Genomic DNA, 18675 nt, shown 5'->3' on the forward strand with positions numbered 1-18675 from the left:
CCCTCTTTTTTTCCCTTCCCTTCCTTCTCGCTCTCTCCCAAGCCAGGCTCAAGTGGGTGGAGCTCAGAGCCCTTGGCGTCCAATCCCGGCCGTCTGGCCTTGGGCTCCGTTGGGGCAAGGGGAAGGGGAACGTGCACTCACACACACACGTGCACGCACGCGCGCAAACACACACACCACACACTCAGTGGAGGAAAGCAGTGGTGGGCTCAGGCAGGCAGGAGAGAAAAAAAGAGAGAGAAGAAATAGCTCCCTCGACAAGGAGAGCAGATGAGAACATTGCTCCTTCTCGCTTTTGCAATGCAAAGTTTAAAAAGGGTCTAGGAACTTTTCTTGAACAGCTGATAGGCGGTTTCAAAATGGTCACCCGCTGTTTTGCCTCCCTTAAGAGGAACCAAAAATGGCCGCCCCTATGGAGGATGTTCACTTAAGGTTAGTTTTGAAGCCCACAGGAACGTATTAAATGCGTTTTAATGCATTTCTATGGGCTTTTAAAAATTGCTTAACGATTAAATCACTTAGCGATGTTTTTTCCGGAATGGATTAACATCGCTAAGTGAGGCACCACTGTATGTACCAACTTCTTTCTCACATTTCCAGCAGACATTTGGATGATTAGTATTAATTTTGTTTAATTTTACCGGTGTTAAATACCATCTTAAACTAAGTTTAAAGAAATTTTCCTTTATTCTTACCGACATAAATCTTAAAACCCTCATTTTCCATATCTTCCTCCATTCTTCTTCATTTATTCTTTTTCCAATATCTTGTTCCCACACTATTTTCAATCCCTCTTTCTCACTTTCTTCTTCCTCTAAATTAAGAAGTGAATAGATTTTACTCACTGTACCTTTTATTGAGTCAGTCATCTGAATGTCCTCATATGAGAATAGAAATTGTTCATACTTTGTATGTTCTCTACCTTTATTATATTTTTTAAATAAACATTTTATTGGTTTTTCAATCTATCTACATTGTTTTGTGCTTGTCAAACATCGTGTTACATGTTTTGCTTACAATTATTTGTTTTTTACATCTCAGTGTCTTCCCGGTTATCCCCCCAAATTCCAAACATCTTTCAAACATTCAAACCATTCATATACAAATTTTAGTATATAATATGACTACTATCATAATATTACTCTCATATTATATAAAATTCTCAAGGTCTTCTAATAACATTCTTATTGAAAGTGGTTCCAGATCCATGACCCAGCTTTATATCTAGTTTAGTTTACCTAAAATAAAAAACCACCATATTACATCTTTACCCTGATTAGGGCTCCCTTATTTCAGTTTAGTTCTCCTTTTTAATATACAGAATATACCCTTTTACAGTTCCAGATGATAAATATATACATGTTTTCAATATTAAGGGGCCCTTCCTTGTTTTCCCTTTTTTCATCTTTCTAGGTAATTCCCTCTCTAATTTCTCTTTTGTCATTTAATATTTCTGTGTCTCTAAGCATTCTGTCATCTTTCATGTCCTCTGAAACCATTTTGTAGATCTGATTTATGTCCACTAACTCTTTATGTGCTTGGTCTATCTTCAATGGGTCTTCCAGGCTTTTTTTGGTTAATTTTGCTGTTTTTTTCCCTTTGTCTTCCCCTAGTACTCTCCTCTGGTCCAAGACTGATATTTCTCTTAGATTAACTTCCTCCAGCTGCTGCTTTCATTGGCATACATCATCTGAGATACTCCCATTTCCTTCTTTGTTGTTCCCTGTTGCTTGCGAACTATAGTTCTTCTGATGTTGATTGGATAATTTGGCCTCTTGATAATGAGATCTCATTATTGTCTGAAGGGTAGATTTTATTTCATTCCAAAATTGTCCTTGTTGTGCCATTCTGTTTCAGCTGCCCAAATGGTTATAAACAAATATTCAGTTTCCAGAGTCATTTCAAAAAGTCCGCTTTGGCTAAATAGGCCCGAACCAAATTTGAACCCTCAAAATACCAGGGTAGGGTGCAATATTTGTATCCACGGCCTGATGGCCTTAAAAGTCCACTTTAGGGTTAATTTTCCAGCCTGGCACAAAGAAAGTCAAAAGGAAATAACAGCAGAGTGCTCAAGGTCACCGCTCCTAGGCTCCATGCCAAAAGACTTCAGGTAGTCAAAACAGAGTCCAGATTTATCAAGTATAACTCACAGGAAAGTTTCTCAAGCTTCACAACGCCAAACTGTAATATTCTTAAAATGTATTTTTAAAAGTTATTTCCTTTCCATCAGCTATCCCTCACACCAGATTTTTTGCCGCTTTATAGTTTCTGAGATGAGATAGCAATTATTTTTTTCCATATATAGGAATTATTTCCTCCAGGGGTATAAGCAATTAGTTATAAAAATCTCACCAATGGTAAACAGCGATGCCAGATGCTGATTGTTGCTTCTTAGCCGGCTGCCGACGACTTGCAAGCGAGCCGAGGCTGCATGTTTCTGCCCGTTGGCTGATTAGGGAGTTTCCTGGATCGAACGGGGGTGGCTGCCGCCCCCCCGTGATCAACAGGCTTCCCCCCCAGTTCACCACCCCTCCAGGGTGGTTCCAACACCCTATGGTGTCCCAAACAAGGTCAGAATTCAGCCCGGGGGACAGAGCTCTGTCCTCCTCCTGCTGTCTCGTCGCGACGTCAAGCCGGAAGTCCTACCTTTATTATATTTATTTACCCATTCCTTAGTCCATCTTTCTAGTTGTACATAATTCAACCACCTAATAGTCTTGTTTTGAAATATTTGTTTCATTTGATCTATCGATCTCATTTTATACAACCAGTCTTTCAATCTAATCATTTTTTTCTTTAAATAAATCCGCATACACTTTCATATTGGTAGGAAAATTTTCTATTTCTGTCACTAATCCAAATGGAGAGTAAGATGAACATAAATTCTTTTTATACTTATACCATATATTTAACAATGTCTTTAAAAAAGGATTATTAATTTCACTTATTTTATCTTTCTTGCATTTACCAAATAAATATTTTTCTATCTTTCCTTGTAATTCTGATGATTCCATTTCCCACCAAATTAGCCCTTCCGGATTATATATTATTTCATCAATGAACCTCAATTGGTTAGCTAAATAATAGTTTCTTATACAGTGGTGCCTCACTTAACGAGGTTAATCCGTGCTGGAAAACCCTCACTAAGTGATTTCATCGCTAAGAGAAATTAAAAAGCCCATAGAAATGCATTAAAAAGCGATTAATGTGTTCCTATGGGCTTGAAAACTCACCTTAAAGTGAAGATCCTCCATAGGGGCAGCCATTTTCAGTGGGCGAAAACCCAGCGGGCGGCCATAGGACCCGGGATGGCTTCATGCTCCTGATCTCCCCCAAATCTTCCCACCCCCTTGGCTCTGTTTAAAACAAACCAGTTCCGCCGATCTGGGGCCAGTTCGGCGAGAGGGAATCTCTGGTGAAATCGAGGGATTTCCCAACCTTAGGTGGAAAAAAACCCCAGGGCTCCTCGACTGTCCGGCTGAGATTTTTCTCCCCCCCCCCCCGGCAGCACAGCCTCTTTTTTGCAGGCAGCCGCCCGCGATGGGAAGGAGGGAGGCCGGAGCCCCTCGTGGGGTAGGTGGGTGCGGGTGTTTCTCTCTCACCCCAACATACACATGGGGTTGCTCCTCAGCCAATGCCCGGCTGTCTCTTCCCCGCCACCCAATCCTGCTTCCTTCTCCTCCTCCTGCTTCTCAGCCAATGCCCGGCCGTCTCCTCCCTGCCACCCAATCCTGCTTCCTCCTCCTCCTCCTTCTCTTCCCCCCTTATTTTTGTTTAGGCCCTAAAGCCCGCCGGTCTCTGCCGGCGCCCACGTGCTTGCCTCTTCCAGCCTTTTGCTTCCTCTCGCTCTGGGCCCGGCCCTGCCCTGCCCAGGGCCGCTGGTGGCTGGGTTGGCCACCTCCTCCTCCTCCTCCTGGCTCCCACCCACGTCTGCCTGCTGCTGCGCCGGCCCTCGGGATCGGCGTCAGCCTCTGCGATCCGGGCGAGCCCCATGTGCTTGGCGGGTCAGATAGGGTAGGATGCGTGCGGAAGGAGTAGGGGGGAAAGAATCCGGCTGGCCTTTCTCTCTCTCCCCCCTCCCCTTTCCCCGTCCTGTCTCTCTTCTGCGTGCTCGCAAGGCACCCGGCCGCTGTCGCCACATGGGCCTCGCTGCCTCCCTTGACCTCCTTGCCTGCCTGCTTTCATTCCTTCCTTCCGCTCTCCCTCCTCTGGGCCGCTGCTGGTACACATGTCCTTGGAGCAGGAGGACCGGGGCCTGCCTGCCTTCCTGGCCAGTTGCGGACCAGGGCTGCGGGGATGAGTGGAGGAGAGAGGGAACACCCAAACCCTGTCAAGAAGGGAGGGGGGGGCGAAAGGGAAAAAAGGCATTTCCTTCTTTCTTTTTTACTTCCATGTGCTACCGGCGGTGGCTTCCAGTTCTTCTCTCTCTCCACCCTCCTTTTACTGGAAAATGGGGCTTTGTGATGATCGCTTCCCCGCAATCATCGCAAAGTGAAAAAACCCCATAGGGACCATTGTAAAGCGATCGCTTTTGCGATCGCAAAAAGTCCCTCAGTAAGCGATTTCATCGCTCTATGGAGCAATTGCTATGCGAGGCACCACTGTATTTGGTAAACCTATACCACCTTTTTTGTTGTTTTATACCAATACTTTTTATTTATTCTAGATTTCTTCCCTTCATTACAATATTTGTTAACTATTCCTTGCCAATATTTCAAATCATCCTCTGTTAACTGCATTGGTAACATTTTAAATATAAAATTAATTTTGGTAGAATTTTCATTTTTATCAATGCAATCTTTCCAAACCAAGATAACTTAAATTTACCATATTCCTGTAATTTCTTATTAATCACTTCCTTTAGTTTTTTATAATTATACTGCTTTATTTTTTGAATATTTTTTGCTAAATCTATTCCTAAATATTTGTTTGTTTTATGTATTTTAAAATTATGTTTTCAGCAAACCTTTCTTGTTTCGTTCTACTATAATTAAACAACATTAATTCAGATTTTTTGCCAATTTATGCTTAATCCAGTTATTTTTCCAAATTTTTCTAAGTGGGTTTTAAATTTATCTATACATTCTGACAGATTTTTCACTGTCAATATGGAATCATCCGCAAATAAATTAATCTTTGTTTTCTTATTTTCTCCCATACCTTCAATTAAGTCGTCATTCCTAATTACATTTGCCAACATTTCAATAACCAAGCAAAACAGAACTGGAGAGAGAGGGCAACCTTGTCTAGTGCCTCGGCCTAGACCTATTTGTTCCATCATCCCACCGTTAACTATTACTACAGAGGTATTCTCTAAATATAATTGATCTATTATCCCCCTAAACTTCTTTCCAAAACCCCAATCCTTTAACAAGATCTTTAGTGTTGGCCATTCCACGCAGTCAAATGCTTTAAATATGTCTAATGATAAAATGCCTGCCTTCAATTTATTTTTTCTATAGTATGTATAATAATCAAGACCCTCCTAGTTAAGTTTTCCATTTGCCTACCTTTCAAAAAACCATTCTGATCTTCTTTGATATATTTTGTAATAAATTTATTAGTTCTATTTGCAAGTATTGCTGTAAATATCTTTGCGTCTTGATTTAATAGAGAAATAGGTCTATATGAACTTTGGTCTGTTAAGTCTTTATTAGGTTTTGGGATAAGAGTTATCAGTGAATGTTTCCATGAATCTGGTATTCTTTCTCCTTCCAATATTTCATTATAAAGCACTTTTAGTTTAGGGATCAATATTGATTTAAAAGTTTTATAGTATTCAGAACCTAATCCATCAAAACCTGGAGTTTTACCATATTTTAGTTTATTAATAATCTCTGTAATCTCTTCCTCTTTTATCTCTTTATCTAAATCTTTTTTATCATTCTCTGATATTTTACTCTTAACATTTTCCTTAATATAAGTTTCTATATCTTCTTTCGATGCACTATTACCCTTGTATAAATTTTGATAAAAATCTTGTATAACCTAAACCAAATCCCTTATGAATACACAGTGGAAGTGAAGAACAGATTTAAGGAACTCGATTTGGTGGACAGAGTGCCTGAAGAACTATGGATGGAGGCTCGTAACATTGTACAGGAGGCAGCAACAAAAACCATCCCAAAGAAAAGGAAATGCAAGAAAGCAAAGTGGCTGTCCAATGAGGCCTTACAAATAGCAGAGAAGAGAAGGGAAACAAAATACAAGGGAGATAGGGAAAGTTGAATGCAGACTTCCAAAGAATAGCAAGGAGAGAGAAGAGGGCCTTCTTAAATGAACAGTGCAAAGAAATAGAGGAAAATAATAGAAAGGGAAAAACCAGAGATCTGTTCAGGAAAATCGGAGATATTAAAGGAATATTTTGTGCAAAGATGAACATTATAAAGGATAAAAATGGGAGGGACCTAACAGAAGCAGAAGACATCAAGAAGAGGTGGCAAGAATACACAGAGGAATTATACCAGAAAGATCTGGATGTCCCATACAACCCAGATAGTGTTGCCAATGACCTTGAGCCAGACATCCTGGAGAGTGAAGTCAAGTGGGCCAACAAGGCCAGTGGAGGTTGATGGCATTCCAGTGGAACTATTTAAAATCTTAAAAGATGACTGTAGCGGGCCACTCTGAAGCCTCTATCAACTCAGGCCTCCCAGAGTGCTCACTACTCTACTTCAAACTGCTGCCACCAACCTATCCTTAATACTCAGAAAGGACAAGTGTTTCTTTTAAAACAAAAACTGTGTTTATTGATTTGACAAAATAAAAAGGAGTAAATCACAGGTAGTAAATCAGGTTTCTCATTTAATGTACCTCACACAGACTTTTCCCACACTGACTAACTCTCACAGATCTATCTCACTCTCTCAAACAATTTCTCTCATCTCCCAAACTCCAAAAACTCTCCCTCACACATCACACACACCCCTTATATAATCCAGCTCCTCCCCCTTCTGCACCACCCTCCGTCCTCTCATTGGCTGATGTTCCCCTGCCCAGCTGTGATGGACAGGTGAGAGCAGAGCTGTATGTTACAATACCTCCCCCCTTAACAAGTTGTTTCATGGGGGAAAGCTAAAGTGCTTTTCTCTCATGAACAACGAGGAGCAATACATTTATTCTAATAACACTATTACATTTAATAAACATTTGCATAAACATTAAGTAAACCTCTTACCTGTATGTTATTCCACTACATCCATTAACATTTTCAAAGTTCATTCCTATATATGCTTAATAATAGACTACAACATTTAAAAATACTTACAATCAATTTATTCTGCTTACATAACAAATAACACATATCAGTGGGTACATGTACAACAAACTTTTATCACTTTCACCATGCTAAGAGTCCATTCTTTTCTTCTTCAGCCTTCTGGTCTTCTAGAGAGGGCATCTGCAGCACAGTTCTGAGTCCCTTTAATTACTCGAACCTCAAAATCAAAGTCCTGCAGGATCAAAGCCCATCTCATCAGCTTGCTGTTGTTGGCTTTGATAGTCCTTAACCACAATAGTGGGGAATGGTCGGTATACAAGACAAAATGTCCTCCCCAAACATATGGCCCAAGCTTGCAAAGTGAATGAAGAATTGCAAGACACTCTCCCTCACCACTACAAAGCTGTTCTTCGCCCGCCTGTAGATTTTCGCTCAGGTACGTCACGAGATGATGTTCTCCGTCGTTGTCCTTCTGGCTCAGCACGGCTCTTAACCCGGTGTTGGACACATCGGTGACGATGGTGAACTCGCGCTGGCAATCTGGAGCTCTTATGACTGGATTGGTCATCACTGTCCCCGTCAGCTTCGCGAATGCCTCCTCGCAGCTGCTGGTCCACTGGATACTATCTGCACTCTTCTTGCGCGTTAGGTCAGTAGCACTACAAGGAGTAACAGCTGGTGGGGGTGCATCTCCAGTATCAATTTTGTGCACCACTCCCTGGGCCAACCCTGGCTTGCTGAAAGGAACCTGCTGGTATCTCCCTAAGCAAGGCCCTCAATCTGTTTTGTTGCTCAGGGGAAAGCACAGGGCTAACTTTGACATCATCAGGGTTATACCTTGTTTTCCCCCTCCCTTCCAGCCACAGTATGAGTCTCAATATTCCTCAGAGGAATGGCCTCTGGGTATCGTGTGGCATGGTCCACAATGGTCAGAATAAATCTGTTCCCCCTTTGGGTGACTCTAGGCAATGGTCCTATAATATCCACGCCAATGCGTTGGAATGGGGTAGAAATTTCTGGTAAAGGGCATAGCTTTGCTTTGGTTTTATCATTACTATTACCCTGTCTTTGACAAACATCACAACTCTGACAGAAATTTTTAATCTGCCTTCCCATCTCAGGCCTGTAGAAATTTTGTTTTATTCTTTGCTTGGTTTTATTAATGCCTAGATGAGCAGAAAATACATCTGAGTGTCCCCTTTCTAATATTTGCTGGCGATATTTCAAAGGAACCACTAACTGTCTTTGAAGATCTCCCCCCCCCCTTTCTTGGGGTTCCTTAAAGCCTCTCTGCACAACAAGCCCTGTTCAAGGTGGAACCTTTCAGGTCTCTCAGGGATTAACCTTAATTCAGAAGCGTTCTCAAAGCATTGTTTCAGTGTGGAATCTGCTTTCTGTTCCTGACTGAACGTATTGCTTTGGGGAATATTAAGTTGAAATATCTCAGCTGAGTTCATACTGTCAGGCATTCCCTTCCTCTGACTGTCACTTCCTTCCTCAGCTGCCTCTGCTTTCTCTTGTTGGGAACGTGTTATAACTAAAACCCTCTTTACATGCTCAGAGAGGTCATTTCCAATTAAAACTGCTGCTGGCACCTGTGAAGAAATTCCAATTCTTCAAGGTCCTTCCCATCCCTGGTACCTAATGGGTATCTCAGCCACAGGCAAAATGACTGCTTCTTCGCCAATGGTGACTAACTCCTCCCTTGGTGGATTAACCTTTTCCTGCTGCATACAGTATACAGCTTTAGGCTTACTTAAATTTCCATTTTGTGGCCCAAATTCTTTCTACCACACTGGGACGCAATGTGGCCTTTCTCCCCACACCGGAAACAAGTCCTAAAGTTCAATTGGTCATTTCCAGCACCCTTAACTCCTTTTCCCTCCAGATTTTGGTTTCTGGCTTGGTTCTGATCTGAAGGCCTGCCCACAAAATGGCCCCTGACCTGCTGGTTCTTAAATTGTCCCCTGGGATACTTATTTGTGTCCTCCCAAGCCTTCCTCATAACTTTTCCCTCAGTAGAGCTGGGTTTCCTAATCTGGGAAATAAAATCAGCAACCTCCCCTGCCTCTTGTAAATTTCGGGGTTTCTTGTCCCTGACTAAATATTTCAGTTCTCCAGGTAAAAGAGAATAAAACTGCTCCAATCCAATAATATTTTTAAGGTCTTGTACTCTCTCAACTTTCTCCTGTACCAGCCATTTGTCCAGATATCTGGTCAAGTTTGCCCCTAACTGAGAATAAGACTCATCAGGTTTCTTGGTCAGAGCCCTGAATTTCTGTCTCAAGTGTTCTGAATTTATGCCGTAGCTGGCAAAAACTAAATTTTTGTATTCTTCATAATTTTTAATCAATTCTATAGGCATCTCCGCATATATCTCAGCCAGGCCTCCACTAATTTGGGATCTCAACACTATCATTCTTTCAGATTCCCTCACACAAAAGTCTTCACACGCTCTCTCAAACATCACCAGGAATGATTCTGGATCATCTCCCTTTCTAAACACAGGGAATCTTTTCAGATCTGCCTTTGACAACTGTCTCCCCTCTGAGTCATATCTGCCATTGTTGTTATTGTTATTGTTAGCCTGAACTTCCAGTTCTAGTCTCCTAAGTTCAAAAGCCATTCTCTCTTTTTCCAGGGCAATTTTCTCCCTCTCTAAGGCCATTTCTGCATTCCTATCCATTTCTCTCTGCCTCAGTCTTTCCTCCATTTGTCTCTCCTCAGCTTTGGCCTTCATTTCCAGCTCCAATTTCCATTTTCTGAACTCTATAGGGTCTTCCCTTGAGGTTTCTCTCTCCTGATCTGAGGTAAAACCTTCCTCAAAATCCCCATTTTCATTATCTGACCCAGCTGCCATTACACCAGGCGCTTGCTCAGCTTTCTTTCCCCTAGTTAAAGGCATTCTCCTTTCTTCAGGCTTATAATTCAATTATCAAGCCTTGATTTTAAACGTACACTTTTTCCTGTCAGTGGGTGTCTGTGTTACAATTTAGCTTCCAGCACTCATCCACTGGCAAGCTAGCTACAGTGTCTAGGCCCCTGCCCCCAGCTAGGCCCCAAAGACAGGGCTTCTTTTCCCTGCCTCAGGCAACAAAACCACTCAAACTCACAGCTTCACCCTGTCCTAGGATTAGCCGTCTTTGAGTCCCCTCAGCTTATCTGCCCTTGGCTCCGCTTTGTCCCCTCAGAGCTCTCCCTTGAACTCAGGACAAGCTAGCCAACCTGCCACAGATTCTGCTTTGGGCAACTCACTCCCCAGAAATGGTTACCACAGAGCCAGAGTCCCTATCTTAGTCCCCAATCTGAGCTTCAGAGCCCCCCTACTAGACTTGCTCCCCGTGAGACAAGTACTGGAAGGTTACCCACTCACCCACTCAGACATCCCTGACTAAAGATCCGCTCTGGGCACCTTTCCAGACCAAAGCCTTACTGGACCACTTCGTATCCCACACGCTGGACACCAATTTATGTAGCGGGCCACTCTGAAGCCTCTGTCAACTCAGGCCTCCCAGAGTGCTCACTACTCTACTTCAAACTGCTGCCACCAACCTATCCTTAATACTCAAAAAGGACAAGTGTTTCTTTTAAAACAAAAACTGTGTTTATTGATTTGACAAAATAAAAAGGAGTAAATCACAGGTAGTAAATCAAGTTTCTCATTTATTGTACCTCACACAGACTTTTCCCACACTGACTAACTCTCACAGATCTATCTCGCTCTCTCAAACAATTTCTCTCATCTCCCAAACTCCAAAAACTCTCCCTCACACATCACACACACCCCTTATATAATCCAGCTCCTCCCCCTTCTGCACCACCCTCCGTCCTCTGATTGGCTGATGTTCCCCTGCCCAGCTGTGACGGACAGGTGAGAGCAGAGCTGTATGTTACAATGACGCTGTTAAGGTGCTTCACAAAATATGCCAGCCAGTTTGGAAAACTCAGCAATGGCCTGAGGATTGGAAAATACAATGGAGTCTCGACTTACGTCTGGCTCCACTTACGAACTTTTCGACTTACAGACTTCTCCGGCCACAAAGTTTCACTTCCAATTTAAATTTGGCACTTTCCCCGCCTCCCACCTCCAGTCCGTAGGCTGCAGGTCTAAGCCCCGAAAGCCCAAGCTGACAGCGGGTGCAGGGCGGCTTTCAGCTTCCAAAGCTGCGAGTGAGGGGAGAGGAGAGGGGAAAAGCCGAACGCTGCTCTGCGCCGGCTGCTGGCTTTGGGCTTTCAGGGTTTAGAAAGCTGGACCCACTGGCCTCTTGTCTCCTGTCCCCGGTGCCCTCTGCCTCCTGTCCCCGTGGGGATGAGAGGCAGAGGACAGTGGGGACAGAAGGCAGAGGGCAGGAGACAAAAGGCCAGTGGGTCCAGCTTTCTAAGCCTAAAAAACCTGAGAGCGGGCGCCGGGCGGCTTTCAGCTTCCAAAGCTGCGAATGAGGGGAGGCGGGAAAGCTGAAAGCCGCTCTGTGCCCAGTCTCAGGTTTGGGCTTTCAGGGCTTAGAAAGCTGGACCCACTGGCCTCTTGTCTCCTGTCCCCGGTGCCCTCTGCCTCCTGTCCCCGTGGGGATGAGAGGCAGAGGACAGTGGGGACAGAAGGCAGAGGGCAGCGGGTGCAGCTTTGGAAGCCCCAGATTTTTTTCTCTCTAGTTACAGATTAATGGGTTTCCAATGCATTCCTATGGGAAATGGAGCCTCGACCTACGCAATTTTCAACCTGCAGCCACAGTTCCAATACGGATTAATTCCGTAAATCAAGGATCCACTTTATCAGTCTACATCCCAATCCCAAAGAAGGGCAGTGACAAAGAATGCTCCAACTACCGTACAATTGCACTCATTTCACATGCTAACAAGGTTATACTCAAAATTCTCCAAGCAGGCTTCAGCACTATGTGGACTGAAAACTCCCAGAAGTACAAACTGGATTTCAAAGGGGCAGAGGAACTAGAGACCAAATTTCTAACATGTGCTGGATTATGGAGAAAGCCAGAGAGTTCCAGAAAAACATCTACATCTGTTTCATTGACTATGCAAAAGCCTTTGACTGTGTGGACCACAGCAAACTATGACACTTTCATAAAGAAATGGGAGTGCCTGACCACCTTATCTACCTCCTGAGAAATCTATACATGGGACAGGAAGCAACAGTTAGAACTGGATATGGAACAACCGATTGGTTCAAAATTGGGAAAGGAGTACGAAAAGGCTGTATATTGTCCCCCTGCTTATTTAACTTATATGCAGAATACATCATGCGAAAGGCAGGACTGGATTAATCCCAAAATGGAATTAAGATTGCGGGAAGAAATATCAACAACCTCCGAAATGCAGATGATACCACTCTGGTGGCAGAAAGTGAGGAGGACTTAAAGAACCTCTTAATGAGAGTGAAAGAGGAGAGCACAAAAAAGGGCCTGAAGCTCTACATCAAAAAATCTAAGATCATGGCCACTGGTCCCGTCACCTCCTGCCAAATAGAAGGGGAAGATATGGAGGCAGTGACAGATTTTACTTTATTGGGCTGAATGATCACTGCAGATAGTGACAGCAACCACAAAATTAAAAGACACCTGCTTCTTGGAAGGAAAATGATGAAAACCCTACACACTATCTTAAAAAGCAGAGACATCACCTTGCCAACAAAGGTGCACATAGTCAAAGCTATGGTTTTTCCAGTAGATATATATGGAAGTGAGCTGGACCATAAAGAAAGCTGACCGCCAAAGAATTGATGCCTTTGAATTGTGGTGCTGGAGGAGACTCTTGAGATTCCCCTGGAGTTCAAAGAGAACAAACCTATCATTCTGAAGGAAATCAACCCTGAGTGCTCACTGGAAGGACAGCTCCTGAAGCTGAGGCTCCAATACTTTGGCCATCTCATAAGAAGAGAAGATTCCTGGAAAAGACCCTGATGTTGGGAAAGTGTGAAGGCAAGAGGAGAAGGGGACATCAGAGGACCAAATGGTTGGACAGTGTCACTGAAGCTACCAACATGAATTTGACCCAGCTCCAGGAGGCAGTGAAAGACAGGAGGGCCTGCCATGCTCTGGTCCATGGGGTCACGAAAGGCCGGACACGACTTAACGACTAAACAACAAAACAACAGCATATGTTCTGCATGCAGATTAAACAGATAGGGGGATTAAAATGCACCCTTCTCTGACCCCTTTGCCTAGAGAAAACCATACGGAGCTCACTCCAGCTCATGGATTCGATCTTACGACTGCTGGTCTTCTGAACTTGCAGCAAAGAGGCTTCTGCGGTTTAACCTGCAGCGCCACCACATCCCTTCGATTCGATTTCGAAACCTTTATTGGCATATAAACAGACAACAACAAAACATAGGTACAAGCCAAGCGATGATCAGAGTAAACGTAAAATAGGAGATACACTCAACAAATAGTATCATAGGTAATGGGTTAAATTGGAAATTTCCAAAAGATATCTTGCAACGGCAGATGTAATCCGCGGGCAAGAATCATTCAGGAAAAAGGATAGGGAGTTGGGCAAAAGAGAAAGCCACGGTTCGAGAAACAGCTTTCTCAGAGATGAATGCGCCGGGCAATGAAATAAAATATGGTCCAGGGAATCTGGGAGGGTATGACAGAAAAAGCAGAGCCTATTTGCACGGGGGATCTTAGCGAATCGGCCTGCATGAACCGCCGAAGGGAAGATATTGAGGCGAGCTAACATAAATACTCTTCTCTGACCAGGGTTGGTCAGTGAAGAGAAATAGTTAGAAGGGCGTCCTAGGGAAGGAGGAAGACTGAAAAAAAGGGGAGAACAAGTGGGGTTTAAGTCAGCTGAAAGTGACTCAAACTCAAGCTGCCAAAGTTTGTGTTTGATCAAGGAATGGGCCTGTTGTAATCCCAGGTCGAAAAGGGATTCTAAGTCCAGTCCTAGGGATAGAAGTTTGGAGTCAATCAGTTTAAACCAATTCGAAGTGTAGGAGTCACTAAGAAGGTCAAAGAGAAGAGAATTGGAATTAGAGTGGAGATGAATACGGAGCCAGTATTTGAAAGTGGAGACCCAGGCAAGAGTAGAAGGAAGGTGGGTTCCCAATTCAAGTACCATGGTGGAGAGGCGAATCATATTGGGAACACCTAAGATCTTTCTAAAGAAGACAGCAGCAATGGAGTCAATGTCGTGGTTTACAGCCTCTATCCAGATGGGGACCCCATAAAAAAGGTGGGATAGGAGTTTGCACTGGAAAATATGCAAGGCTGCTGGGACAAACTGGTTGCCCGAGAAGTAATGGAATTTAGAAATTGCATTGAGTTGGGATGTTGATGTGGAAATGACCGATTTTTTGTGTGAGGCCCAGTTTAGTTTGAAATGGAAAGTGAGCCCGAGGTATTTAAAGGTTGGCACTTGTTGGTAGGATTGTGTACCAACTGTCCAAGTGGATAGAGGGCTAGATTTAGAAAAAACAACTATTTTAGTTTTGGAAGAATTTATGCTAAGATCGTTGATGGAGCAGTAGTCTTGAAATTTGGCTAGAAGAAGACGCAGCCCGGCTTTGGAGAGGGACAGCAGGACTGCATCGTCAGCATAGAGGAGAACTGAGAGAGGGGCACCATTAAGAGAGGGGGAAGAGTTAGTAGCTTTACATAAGAAAGGAGGGAGATCTGCAAGGAATAAGTTGAACAGTAACGGGGCTAATATACACCCTTGACGGACACCCGTTAACTTGAAATCTATCAGTTAGTGTATTGGAGTTTGGGAGGCGAATCTGACATGTGTTTGGAAAGTGGAGACGCCTAAGCAGAAAGAGTAGTCGAGGATCAATGCCCCATTGAGATAGTTTGTCCCATAAGAGGGATCTGTTAACAGAGTCGAAGGCACCTTGAAGGTCAACAAAAGCAGCAAACAAACTAGATTTGTGATGAATGGAATATTTTTCAACTAAATGGGATAAAAGTAAAGTGTGATCAAGAGTAGAGGCTCCAGAGCGGAAGCCAATTTGCTCTTTCCCCGGAAGATTAATGGAAGAAGCCCAGGCAGAAAGTTTGGCTAGAAGAGATTTTGAATAAAGTTTGCCAATAAAAGATAGAAGGCTAATTGGGCGGTAGTTGCTAGGGAGAGAGGGATCACCTTTTTTGAATATTGGAATCAGAGTGGAGATTAACCAAGAGTTAGGAAGGATGCCAGAGTGGTTAACTAAGTTGAAAAAGTTAGCCAAGGAATGAGACCACCAGTGGGGGTTACTGGTCAGAATCTCAGTGAGGACTTGATCAGGGCCTGGGGCCTTACCAGACTTCAGTGAGCTGATTAAATCCAGTATTTCCTCAGAAGTAACAGGAGGCCAGTCGGGGAGGGCCTGGAGCGAGGGATCGGAAGGGGGGTTGGGGTTTGGGGAGAAGAAAATTGTGGAGAAGTGGGCTATCCATTCCTCCGAGGGGATAGAAGAAGAAGGGTCAGAAGAAGAGAAGGTGGTGGGAGAAGATACCAAAGACCAGAAGGCTTTGTAGTTGTGTGATAGAATTGCCTGGAGCAGATCACACCACTTGCGTTGAGCAAAGAAATGTTTTTTTGAGTCTAAAAGTAATGTGCAGGACTTTCTGACAGTAAGGTAGTGTTGTAGAGACGCTGGGGTAGGGTTAAGGCGGAAAGAGTGGAAAAGAGATCTAACATGTTTCTTGGCCTGCCAACAGTCAGAGTCGAACCATGAAGTGGCACGGTTATGGGATGGGGAATTAGTTGGACTACTAAGGGAAGTAATCAAGGAATCCACAAGAGTATTATAGGAGGTGATAGCTGTGGCGATAGAGTCAGTTGTAGCAATGGTAAGGTTAAGATTGGAGATCTCTGGCAGTAAAGTCCAGGAGAAGAATTCAGCTTCTGTTTGAGAAGTCCATATAAGGCGACAAGAGGGTTGTGAAGGGGGAATTTGGGGGGAGGAGGGGGAAGAAGGGAAGGTTAGGGACAAAAGAAGAGGCAGGTGGTCACTGTCAGCACGAACACCAACAGAGAAGTCCGAGAGAAAGGGGATAAGAGCTGGGGAAGCGATGGCGTAATCGATTACGCTTGGACCTCTAATGGAGAGGTGGGTGTATTCACCAGGGATGTCCTTACCCCATGTGCCATTAAGAATGGCAATGTGAAGATTGAGACAGAGGTTAATTAAGAAGGTAGCATGAGGTGTGATAATCTTGTCTCTGGAAGACCTTGGGCGATTGAGCCAGGGGGGAGACGACTCATCAAACTCCAGATTTATGTGTTTGGCTAGGACAGAGTTATTGGGTCCTAACCGGGTATTAAGGTCCCCCAGGATCAAAATGTAGGCAGATGGATTAGCTTCCAGATTAAGGTTGACAAGGTTCTCTACCTCCACCCAGGTGCTATTCAAAGAGGAGGATGGAGGTGGGAAGTAAAGATTAAGTAGTAGGATTTTATGTTGACCGTACTGGAGGAGGAAGATTTGAATATAGAGTGAGGGGGAAGGGATGGAGGTGAGGGTGAATAAGGAGGAGGGTTTAAGGAAACAACAGAGACCCGCGGAGGGGCGCCCTCTTGTTTTAGATTTAACAGCCGGGATATGATAAGTAAGGAAACCCGGAATGGACGGAGGATTTAATAACCAGGTCTCCTGTAAGAGAATAATGTCGTAGCTAGAGAGAAACTTTAGCAGGTCTTTGTCCGAAGCTTTTTTCCTCCAGCCACCTATATTCCATGAGATTAATTGGAGAGAGGGATGGGGAGAGGGGGGGGGTCAGAGGGGAAGCAGTTAGTCAGCAGGAGGAAGTACTGGGGTCTGAAAGAGGGGGGGGAATCACAGAAGGCAAAAGGGGATCAGGGACTGGAGGACAGGCAGGCCCAGAGGGTGAGGCTAAAGCATCTATTGCAGGTTTACGGTTAGTAAAGTCGAAATTAAGGGGAGGGGGTTTCTGGGACATAGCATCGACCAATGCAAAGGAGGTGATTGGGGCACCCCGGTTGACAATACATACAGGGGATAGGGGGATATGGGGAGGGGAAGCAGTAGAAGGATTGGAGTATGCAGGGAAACAGACATAAGCTTCCGGTTGAATTAAAGCAGGCGCATTGGTCGACTGGAGATCTGTGATGGAGTCTCGAGGTGTCACCAGTGGGTTAGAGGAATATTGTAAAATGGGCGAAGAGGGGATTTGAGGAGATGGCAAGTGGTCCATCGGCTTAGCGGGATGGGTTGCTTCAACCCTCATGTGAGATGGAAGGGACGGCGAAGTAGAAGAGAGCAGCAGGGAGTCCGTAGGGGGGTAGGTAGGTCTGAAGGTTCGAAACAGTTTTGTCCTCTTGGAGGAGGGGGAGGCGTCTGTAGGAGGGGGTTGCAAAGAGGCTTCCGTCGAGATAAGCCTGGCAATGGTGGTATTCTTGAAAAGGCGGTGAGGGGTAACACCCCATCGTTGTAGTAGATTCGCAGATGAGAACAACATCCCAGGAACATAGTTCGAATGGAAGGTCAGTAATAGTCTAGTTGAGTGGAAGGATGTTGACAAGGTCTCCGTCCTGTAGAGGTCGATGTTCCGAACATTCACTTTTAGGAGGAAGGCGAGATGTCTCTTCGCCAAGGCGATTTTAGTCCAGCGTGGAAAGCTTGTAAAACCGCGAGGAGGACCGATTGTGACAACAGCAGCGTGAGGAACGTAGACCAAATGCATTATGGGCTTGGAAGGAACTTGAGGGAGGCAGCCATCAGAGAAAGAACTAGGAGTTTCTTTGCAAACGGCCGAGTTGAGTTTATCTGAGGTTTTATTTAGGCAGGATAGACAATGTGGAGAAATAGAGCATGAGCTCTTTAAGAAGTCTGTAAGTAGAGTAAGCTGGGAGAAAATCTGAGAGACAGTTCTTGCAGTTAGTGTAGAATAATGTTTTATAAGTTCAATAGCATCACAATCCAAGCGAGAGTTAACACTAGGTAGCGGTTTGGAGTAGCATTGTTCAGGGGGGTGAGTAGTTGAAGGAGTATGGACCTCCTGTGTCTGGTTTGTAGAAGAAGCACTTCTTATCAGGGGTGTTGTAGTCGATGTAGAAGGTTGAGGTGGAAAAAAGGAGTCCAGCCACAGCTGTTTGGATGAAGGTGAAATCTGTGCCAAATCCGGGCTAGTTTGAGAAAGAGTTCTTTTGGATTTCCCCATTTAAATAATAGACTAAAGGGAAAGGAAGAAAAAGAAAACAAACCGTTTGCTTATGGAGATAACAATGGCGTCAGCGGAGGACGGGAGAGGCCGGTCGAAGAAGAAAAGCAAAACACTTCTAGGTTCAAGGATAGACCAGCAGCAGGGTTCCAATAAACACCATAGCCTCGTAGCCAAGAGTAGGAAGTTCCTAATGAGGAAAATATAAGATAACAAGCTTGGAAGGCAAAGATAAAGGGAATACCGGAGCTCCGACTCCACGCTGCTGACGGCTCGGACTCTCCTGCTCGGCTCCACCTTCTGAACTTGCAGCAAAGAGGCTTCTGCGGTTTAACC

General features: G+C 44.3%; 1 long non-coding RNA gene across 1 annotated transcript in view; it reads right to left on the reverse strand.

The window, feature by feature from the left end:
• Positions 1 to 1022: 1022 nt before the first annotated feature.
• Positions 1023 to 18675, reverse strand: part of LOC144583525 (uncharacterized) — a 359409-nt gene continuing 341756 nt past the window's right edge. The window contains exon 2 of the long non-coding RNA XR_013537348.1: positions 1023 to 5927. This is a non-coding gene — a long non-coding RNA (uncharacterized LOC144583525). The remainder of the gene's footprint in view (positions 5928 to 18675) is intronic.

Source organism: Pogona vitticeps, chromosome 6 (genome assembly GCF_051106095.1).
Source record: "Pogona vitticeps strain Pit_001003342236 chromosome 6, PviZW2.1, whole genome shotgun sequence".
Classification (NCBI taxonomy): Eukaryota; Metazoa; Chordata; class Lepidosauria; order Squamata; family Agamidae; genus Pogona; species Pogona vitticeps.